Source organism: Coturnix japonica, chromosome 13 (assembly GCF_054131305.1).
Source record: "Coturnix japonica strain WE chromosome 13, WE-NBRP24, whole genome shotgun sequence".
NCBI lineage: Eukaryota > Metazoa > Chordata > Aves > Galliformes > Phasianidae > Coturnix > Coturnix japonica.
In genome coordinates this window covers 9,618,445-9,627,893 of record NC_140675.1, presented here as the reverse complement: position 1 = coordinate 9,627,893, position 9,449 = coordinate 9,618,445, and the positions used below count along the sequence as shown (strand labels likewise).

General features: G+C 43.8%; 1 long non-coding RNA gene across 1 annotated transcript; it reads right to left on the bottom strand.

The window, feature by feature from the left end:
• Positions 1 to 2,369: 2,369 nt before the first annotated feature.
• On the bottom strand, positions 2,370 to 7,335 carry LOC146758674 (uncharacterized). Its single transcript, XR_014933775.1, has 2 exons — positions 6,392 to 7,335; positions 2,370 to 5,853 (listed from the first exon to the last, which is right to left on the bottom strand). It is a non-coding gene; the product is annotated as an uncharacterized LOC146758674 (long non-coding RNA).
• Positions 7,336 to 9,449: the final 2,114 nt, after the last annotated feature.

Sequence of the window (9,449 nt, the reverse complement as noted above, 5' to 3'; positions counted from 1 at the left end):
ACTGTCAAGCAGGAAAGTAAAAGGAAAATAGCTGTAGGCAGGAGAGCTGCCTGTGTGGGCTTTGATCTGAAGGATGAATTAGACTAATAGCCCTGTGTGTTGGCATCCAATACTGTAACAATTTAATAGTTTTTCAATGCTTTGGAGTGTTTTCCAACAAGTGATGTAAACTGAAGACATCACACGCTGTTTCAGAGGGGGCTAAAAAGGTGTATGCCACATGATAATTAAATTATTTGAAGATAGCTCTGTCCCAGGAACCAGCCCTGGGAGAAAATGGGTATTGGAAAAGAGAAAGCAAATTGGTGTGCAGAGAGTTGTGTGGATCGAAATATAAAGGCAGAACCACTAGCAATGCAACTGTGTTTTCTATAGCATCTTTCATACAAAGTATGTCCCCAAACCCCTTTTGGAGTTAAAGGATACAATTAGAGGAAAATTCATCCAAATGATAAAGAGCCCTTCAAAGTGACGTTTAAAGGGCTCCTGGGGTTTTGGAAAAGACAGACGTAAGAAAGCTTTTTTTCTGTGGAATATAACAATGCAATATAGCAGGGAATAGGGAGAAATATATGGCATGAAAAAATAGATAGAAGAGGTGCTTTCTGAGGAAGGTGAGGCCAAGCAGAGAAATCCAAAACAAAAAATTATCTTCACTCTAAAATACATCAATGGGCATATGCATGAAGCATCCACTGCAGAGGAGGTCTTAATACAAAGGGTCAGCAACTGCTGCCCAAGGCACAAGCAGGGCTTTGAGTAAGATGGAGCAGGTTCAGCGATGAAGGATGAAATATGCAAGGTCTGATCTTCATTCTCTGTCCAGATGGACTGAAAAGGTTTAAATAAAGAAGTTGGTGGGCTGTGGACTCGGGAAGACTTTCCTGCACTGCAGCAGTCCTCCTTGAGAAACAAGCACACCTCCACGTGGGTTTGTAGCAGTGGTTCTTCACATGGGAGAGGTTTTGCCTCTCTGACATTCCCATGACACAAGCATTGTGGTTTCTGACTTACAATAATCTCTGAAAATGAGTGCTGGGGTAGCTGCTCTTATTTCACACAACCTGTTGGTTCCCTTCATTAAACCCTTAGATACTCGATAAAACTCGCTTTGGTGAGAAGAAAGTCAGGCTGTGGATTTGGACCAAAACCTTCATGTGCTTGCAAGAGTGTGTGGTAGGGGAACTTTTCTGTAAAGGGAGTGACAGCAAAAGAAAGCAATGTCATTCTTTCAGTAATGTGATGTCCCTCAATTCCTACCTGTTCTTGACTGCAGTCAGTTCACCTGTGCTTGGCACATCTGTAACGTGCACCACCATAACATGTCCAGAGAAGGACAATGAAACTGGTGAGGGATCTGGAGCACAAGTCTTAGGAGGCTCAGGGAGACTGGGAGAAGAGGAGGCTGAGGGGAGACCTCATTGCACTCTACAACTTCCTAAAGGGAGGTTGTGATGAGGAGGTGCTTGGCCTCTTCTCCCAAGAAACAAACAGAACCCGAGGAAATGGTTGCAAGTTGTACCAGAAGAGGTTTAGATTGGACATAAAAAGAACTTTTTCTCTCAGAGGGTGGTTGGGCACTGGAATGGCTGCACAGAGAGGTGGTGGAGTCACCATCCCTGGCAGTGTGCAAGAGGTGTCTGGATGAGGAGCTCCAAGAAATGGTTTAGTGGCTTGCTGTAGCTACGGTAATGGGAGGGTGGTTGGATTGGATGATCTTGTAGGTCCTTTCCAATCTTGTGATTCTATGATTCTATGATAACAGATAGCCCTGTTCTGTGACACAGGACATGGCCACCATCTTCCTCACCCTTTGCTGTGGAACAAAACCCTTCAGATAACTTCGTGCTTCAGAGACTGCTTTGTGGCTTTACATCCAGCAAATGCCTGTGATGTGCCATGGGATCCAGTGCTGGTGCCTCTGGAGAGCATCTCAGGAGTGAGACTAAGGGTGGCTGGAGCAGGGCACAGTGGTCAGAGACATAAGGAAACTGCTGCCCGTGCCATCTGTCTATCTTTTTAAAGCCCAAAGACTGATGTTTTATTCCCATGAGAATGTTTATGGTCCAATTATACTCCATAAGAATTATATTCATAAAGAATTGCCAATGTGCTCTTCTGGGCATCGTGGTTGTGCTGGCAGGTGCTGTGCTTACGGTGGCAAAATATTGTACGATAGTTTTTTCCTAGCATCTGTGTGGCCATTACAGTTTAACTAGAAGAACTGTAACTCATCGCTGTCGTTACCGTAAAAGCATAATTATGCCAGGCTAGGGCTTCCTTGTGTTGTATATTTTCAAAACACAAAGTCATAAACCATTTGATTTGAGCTCGTAAATCGGTAATAAAATTGCCGTGAAAGATTTGACTATTTCTTTTTTTCTTTTTAATGTCGATATTAAAAAGTTATATGCAATTTTTGTAATTATGATACAGGTTACAAAAATTGTACATGAAATGCAGGCTGGTAGAAAATCCAAAGAGGGCTGAATTTTAATTTCTTAGTGTAATGGTCACTCTGCAACATATGCAATGGGGAAGAGATTCCTGTGGGCTCAGCTGAAGCTGTGGTTGTGGTGGCACCTGGCAGCCCAATTAAGAGCTCTGATACTCAATTCAATAGTGACCACATCTAGGAAAAGCAGAGCTATGCCACACTGTACACCCAGTTCCCACATTGCTCCCTTTTTCACCCACGTTCATCTACTGACTTGTTCTCCTTTCTCCTTCTCTTTCACATGACTGAATAGAACTTCATGGAAATAAATACAGTTTGCACCACAGTTTGCAATTTTCTGCCAGGGCTTAGCAAGGATTGTTTATGATTACTAGAGAGAGGATTATTTGGAGAAGCATTCTTCATCTGCACGCCTTCAAGCTGCAGCATTGGAAACTCGTGCATAAAACACAACTTAGGTTTCTACCAAACAGGAATGTGAATAAGAATCCTTGGCTGACAATTCATAACATTATCGTTGGTATTAAGAGAGCAACTATATAAACTAGCTCAGATATATTATTCCTGCCTTAGGTAGATGCAGAGATTCACAAGATATATGTGAAAACCCATTCCTGGGGATGTTCAGTGTCTTTTCATAGTGAGAACAAGGAACAGAATTGTTTAAAGTGAGAAAAGCTTTCTGTCATACCTGCTTCTAATTTGGAACTGTTGGACAAAAAAGCAACATTGTCAGGAATTCCATCTGACCCGTGGGCTTTCCATGGTCCTATGATGTCCTGTGCGCAGTCACCAGCATGGGCTGTTATTTCTGCTTGGTGTGCAGCCACAATGCCCCACATCAATTGCCATGCGTGGGGGAGATGACACACGCAGTGCTGGGCTCCTGGTGGGGCTGATCACGGAGTGACCCGGCCATTACAGGAATCAGCACTGTGTTGTGCTATTTGCTCCTTCTCTCCCATGGGGTCGTGGTTTCAAAGTCAGTGCAGAGAGATGGTAAGCAAATCTCAAGTTTTAGCCATTTATTAGGCTAAATTGTTGGATTTTTTGTGGATTTACATTCTGCTTAAAAGCAGAAACAATAGGGAGAGGAATAAAAATATCAAAAATATTGTTTCTTAAAATGTATTTTTAGGTTGATCAGAATGCTTTGGGTTTACCTAAAATGATTTCAGAACACCCCAAACCAGAGATACTCCACCTTCAGCTTGACCAGGACATCTCTGGAGGAGGGATGCTGGTGATTAAAAGGATGCATAGGAGTTTCTGTATTTGATACAGGGAAACGAGGCATTTGTTCAGATTTTTACCGTTCATGGCTTGATATTCTCCTTCTCAGTGACACAAAATGAAATCCACCTCTTTGACTCCACAAATAGATGGGATAAAGTACATTGGGGATGTGCAAGACCGCATAGGAGACCTGGCCTTCATGCTGGCAGCTTTGTTCCTCCCTCGTCTGTGAAAGACTCACTGATCCATGAGACTTCTGGAGACAAAAGGAGAGAGCTGGAGGATTTGCAGATGGGATAAATCACGTGGTGATGCCTATTCTTTGCAGCACGGTGCACCTCTCGGACTGGCATGGCATTCACGCTTTGACACAGTCTACACTTGTTTACCAAAAATGGACATTCTCTTGGCACAGCTGCCATAGCTCATCCATCTTTGGTCATTTCTCATTTCAGCTATGTACAAAATCATTTGGCTATAGGACTCACTTCGTACGTTGTTTGAATTCTGCACCAGACACAGCTAATAGCTCAGGCCAGGAAACTTGTTCCAGATGTTAATTAACTCCCCTCTGCATTAACTGGAATCACACAATTAAGGCCTGATTATTTATAAAATCATTTTGTCCAGAGAATGATGGGAATGAACACAAACATCCTGGCTCACACTTCCACACAAATGTCTGTGCGCTGCTAAATGGAGGAAACTGGCACCAGTCATCCCACACATTCATTTTTGGCAGTCTTCTTTATTGCAGAGCATAAAGGTCAACAGGCAGCCAGGCATGGAGGAGCAGTGCTGAGGTGAAGAAGCTAATCCCCAGATGTGACAAAGTTTGCTATTGGGACACCAGAGGGTGTTGAAGATGTCTCTTAAATATCCCATAGGCCACGGGTCTCTCCTGCACTCATGAATCTAAAGGATAGAACAGTCTCGTTTTACCCACTCACAAATTACAGTATTTAGGGGGTTGGTAGCCACCAAGGGGCTGGCCACTGTGTGATGTTTTCTGTTCTCTACCACATGTCTCATTGTTTAAGGGGCTGTCTGGGGGTTGCACAAGCATTTAACAGCTCCACGAGACAGGATATTTAAAGTGGTTCAAAGTCCATCAGCCTTGCACACAGCTTGGAGTCAGAATCCATGATTTTTTATTATGTGGTGCAGCAAAATGGACAAACGCAAGGCTTTCTGCAAGAAGGTCCTAACAGGTTTTGCCTTAATTGGCAGACTGCATGCGGCCTTGTAAGAGCAAACAGCAGAGTGGCAATGCAGGTTTCCAGCTTCTTGAAGGATGTGCATAAATTCTCTGGGAGTTGCATGATGAATCCTAGAGCCACGCAGATCAAACTGGCAGGAGTAAAGTAACTGGAACCTGGGTCTTATGCATGTGCTGGAGATGGGGATGGCAGCCAGGGACTGTCCAATTATTTTTCCTTCAGGTATTTTCTAGTTTCTCTACCAGGTGTAACCTGTGGCTGCATAAACCTTATAGAATATTCCAGTTTCCTCTAAAGCCCATCTTTCAAATGGGTTCATGCCTTGTATATTGTCTCTCTGTTGCCAAATGGTGATAATGTTTCTCCATGATCAATATGATTTCTTTTTTTCCCCATAGAAAACACATCTCTCCAAACTCACTGATATGATTTGAACCAAGTTCAGTCATCAAGGCTTTTCTTTCCTTAATTCTGGAAAAAAAAAAAAAAGAAAAAAGAAGTAAATATGTTTTGATAATCCCAGTTAAACTGCTCTCTTTCATTCCAGGACAAACACTTGACAGCAAATGTGTCAGGGACATCCGATTACATTTTCCACAATGCCAGACATAAGCCTTCTTTTCTTCCTCTGAGTTAGAATAATCATTCAAAGTTCAGCATTTATCATCCTTGGAGTATTTGGCAATCTATCACATGAAAGAGTCTCAGCGGAGGGCCATTGGCTAACACTGTGTTTTGAGGTTTCTGCTGATAGCTCCTTAAAGAGGTGTAAGCTCCCTTCTTGCTTTTCCAGCCTTTTCATCTTGTGAGAGGCTTCCCGATGCTTGCAGTGGAGTCTAAAGAGAAAAAAGCTTTGATCTTTGTCTCCTGAAGTGCTTTCTCACCATCAGTACAGTTCCAGGTGAAAATATTTGGAGTGCAATGCTCCTCTCTTGGGCTCTGTTGTTGATAGGAAGGTGAGAGAGTTAATGACAATCTGTTGGCAAAGTCATATTTTGTTTGAAATATTCAGTGTGCTAAAAATTATTTGTAGATATTTAAAAGAAAAAAAAAAAAAACAAACAAAAACCACCAGCACTGATTTTGTTTCCCACTGATTTTTGACCTTTATCAACATGTCAGTTTGATCGTTTTGAAACGCCTTTAGGATTTCCAAGTGTCCAAAGCCCAGTTGTAGCACCAAAAACTTTCCACTTTCCTTTTGTTCAGTGGGAAGGTCCTTCATCCAGACAACAGAATTTAACCAAATGAGAGCTCTGAGACACCGGGCATTTAATGCAATGAATCCTTCCCATTCATCATGCCCCAATGCTTATATGTGTTTGTAAATAAATTCCCAGTTTACCACATATTTTGACTAAAAGCTGAAGGTTGTGTGATGTGAGAGTCAAATCCTGTGTGTTTTCTGTCTAAATTGCTTCTGCAGCTGCCTGTTAGAGTGGATACATAAGATAAAGCATTGTTATGTACAGCTTACCTCTCTGCTGATGACTCTGTGAACGCAGTTTGTTTTTCTTTTGCATCTTGCTTATTTTCCAAGTTGTTCATCAGTTCTTACAAATAATTCTCAGGACTTCAGGATTTAGAAATACAGGTTGCAACTGATGTGCCATGAGTCCATCTGAAATGTCAGAGCCTGCTGTTATGATGGCCTCCAATAGGAGCTGTAGTGTAGACTGATCCATGATGGAGTGGAGCAGGTGAGACACCGGGATGGTTTCAGACATTCTTTCTTTGCAGCTTTCTGTCAGTCTTAACAAACTGATATATTTCCATTCTGTCTCTTCACTATAAGGCAATCTGGAATAAAAAGAAGGCACAACCACAAAAAGGAATTTTCCGTGCTCTGATCCACATCCAAAGCAGGTGGTCCAACACCCAGCACTGACCTGAAAAGAAGCAGTGATACAAGAGTGGTGGTTATTCTGCTTCATGTCCCAACCAAACCCCACTGTGTGTGTACTGAAACAAACAGCAGAGATCAGCAGTAGGAGCATCCTCCCATGTCAGCTGCCTGACAGCAGGAGAACAAGCACAGCATTTGCTGACAAAGCTGGGCCTGGTGATGCTCACTGTTATTTGTTCGGCATCCTTGGGAAAGGCTCAAAGCATCACCCACCTGATGGGCTCTGAGCTACTAAAGGCAATTGACACTGCAGGAGCAAACCAGAAATAATCTTGAAGGTCACTCAGATCTGGAGATGTGTATTAGCACTGACAAAGGTTATCAGTCAGAATCAAGATGGAGTTATGTTTTCTAGGAAGAAGGACGCAAAGTAGCCATGTGATCACTTAAATGAGCAGAGGATCCTATTCTGGCAAGTGCTGCAGAGTTATCTGCTGGCAGTTCACTATGTAGGCTGAGAAACTAGAGCATGGAAGTTTTACAGGTCACATGTTCTGAGCACTCTGCAATAACTGTGTCTGGGGAGAGAACAATTCCAGTTAGCTTAATAAATCAAAATCAGACGCCAATATCGTGGGAGGGCAATCTGAGTAAGGAGTTCTTATTTGCAATTTGAAATAGAACAATATAGATATTTTGGATCCCAGTAACTCTAAATTTGAAGCATGCAGCATTCATCTCTGCCCTTTTTATGGCTGAAGGCCTCTGTATCTCTTGCTAGCTTTTGTGGGGAAAATTTCTGCTAAAAAATGTCACTGCAACTATTTATGTCTGTCTGTTTGGTATGGGGTTGAACAGCACCAAGCAGAAAGCCAGAGATGTATTTAGATTCCTTCCCCTGGAAGATGGGTGGGGATGGACATGTTCTTGATTAAAACTGGGACTCGGGAAGACTGTTTCCCAAGGTTATTTTTGGTTGCTGGAGCCTTGTATCTAAAGCTTGTCTCCTGGCTCCAACCCCTACACGATCCTATCTGATTTGGCCAATTTGGAATTGAATCTGTTTTTAGAAGTAAAGGAGAGCAACTGCTCACAGGTTTTAAGGGATGTCCCCAGATTTCTTCAGGACAGGGCAAAGGGGTTTGAGGCCATCTGGATCTCACAAATGTAATTGTCCTGCAGCTGTTGACAGATAAGGGGTAGACTGGGAAACCTCCAAACTTCCTTGGGGGGTCCAGGGATGGAGGCTTTGGTGTAAGAACAGCCACCTGAAATGATTTTGTGTCATCAGCTTCTCTGTGTGACAGAGCTCAGTGGGATGAGCTGTGCTGTGCTGTGAGAAGAGATGAGAGGTGAGATGATGACATGCTGGAACAGGAATGAGGGGTTGCTGGGATGGACCTCGGAGCTTCACATCTGCTCCTCTCTGTCTGCAACGGGGAAGGCAATCCACAGGTCCTGTGGGAGGCAGAACATGGCATTTATGAGTGATTTTCCATTCAGGGGTTATTTAACATGATTCAAGGGGGCAGGACCAATGACACTGTTCAATACTCAGAAGATAGAAATGACTTGTCAATCCTGGAGACACTAATCCTGAGCAGATAATGAGCACACCTGCCTTACTCGAGGCCATCCCCAGCAGTTTGACTTGAAACTGCAATGACAAAGTGCATTTTCTGAATGAAATGCTCCAGCTGAGGCTCAGCTGCATCCTGGAGCTGCACCAGGATGATCCCAGCACAGAACCAGGATCTGATGGGACACTGAAACCAGGCAAAGGGAAGGACTGCAAACCCTGCTATGCTCTGGTGCTCTGTGCCCTGGGCAGCAGAGGGCCTCCTATTGATTTGCCCTGATCAGACTTATGCTGGTTTTAATGAGAGGAGAACCCAGGACATGGCAGATTGGGAAGAGGAGCAATTCTGTCTGCAGCCATGCCTTGCTACATATTCCTTCAGGATCAGCTGCTGCTTCTTGCTGGGGATGACATCTCCCTTTTAATGTCTGCATGGTTCCTAACATAGCAGCTCCTTCCACAGCTGTGTAGCACCTCACAGCTCTCAGCTAAAGCAACAAGCCAGCAATAGTCGGTCATGGTAGACAAATGGTTGGTCATCTTAAAGAAAAGGAAGCAAAGGGAAGACAAGAGGGAGGGCTGCGTGTGGCATATAGTATGAATGCTTACCAGTTAAGGGTTGACCAATGCTAACAAAGGTCCATTAGAGTAGCCTGATAATGAGGGCAGGGAAAGTTTCCTCCTGTAACGATGCAGAGCTCCTTGCTTTGCTGCACGTTCAGTATTTGCAGCAGTGTATGTTTCTGCAGAGCTGCTCCAGCTGCAGTGAGGAGGCAGTAGGGACATAGAAACGTTTCCTATACAGCGGGATGTGGAAACATCTGTGCAGCATGGGCGCTCCAAGGGGAGGCTGAGAGCAAGGCCGGGTGATGTTGCTGCTGCCCTCTAGATGGTGCAGTCTGATAATAAATTTGAGATTAAACCCAGTTTGCTGTGTCTGGGAGCTCTCTTTTTCCGGGCAGAGGTTTTTAATTGCGTTTGCAGGAGGGCGGATTGCCAGTGACAGAGAACTGGAACGCTGCAGTGCTGGTAATTCCCTTAACAGCTGGGACGAGGGCCAGATCCACGGCAGTATATGCATATTTCCTATAACCTGGCCCACTGCACTGT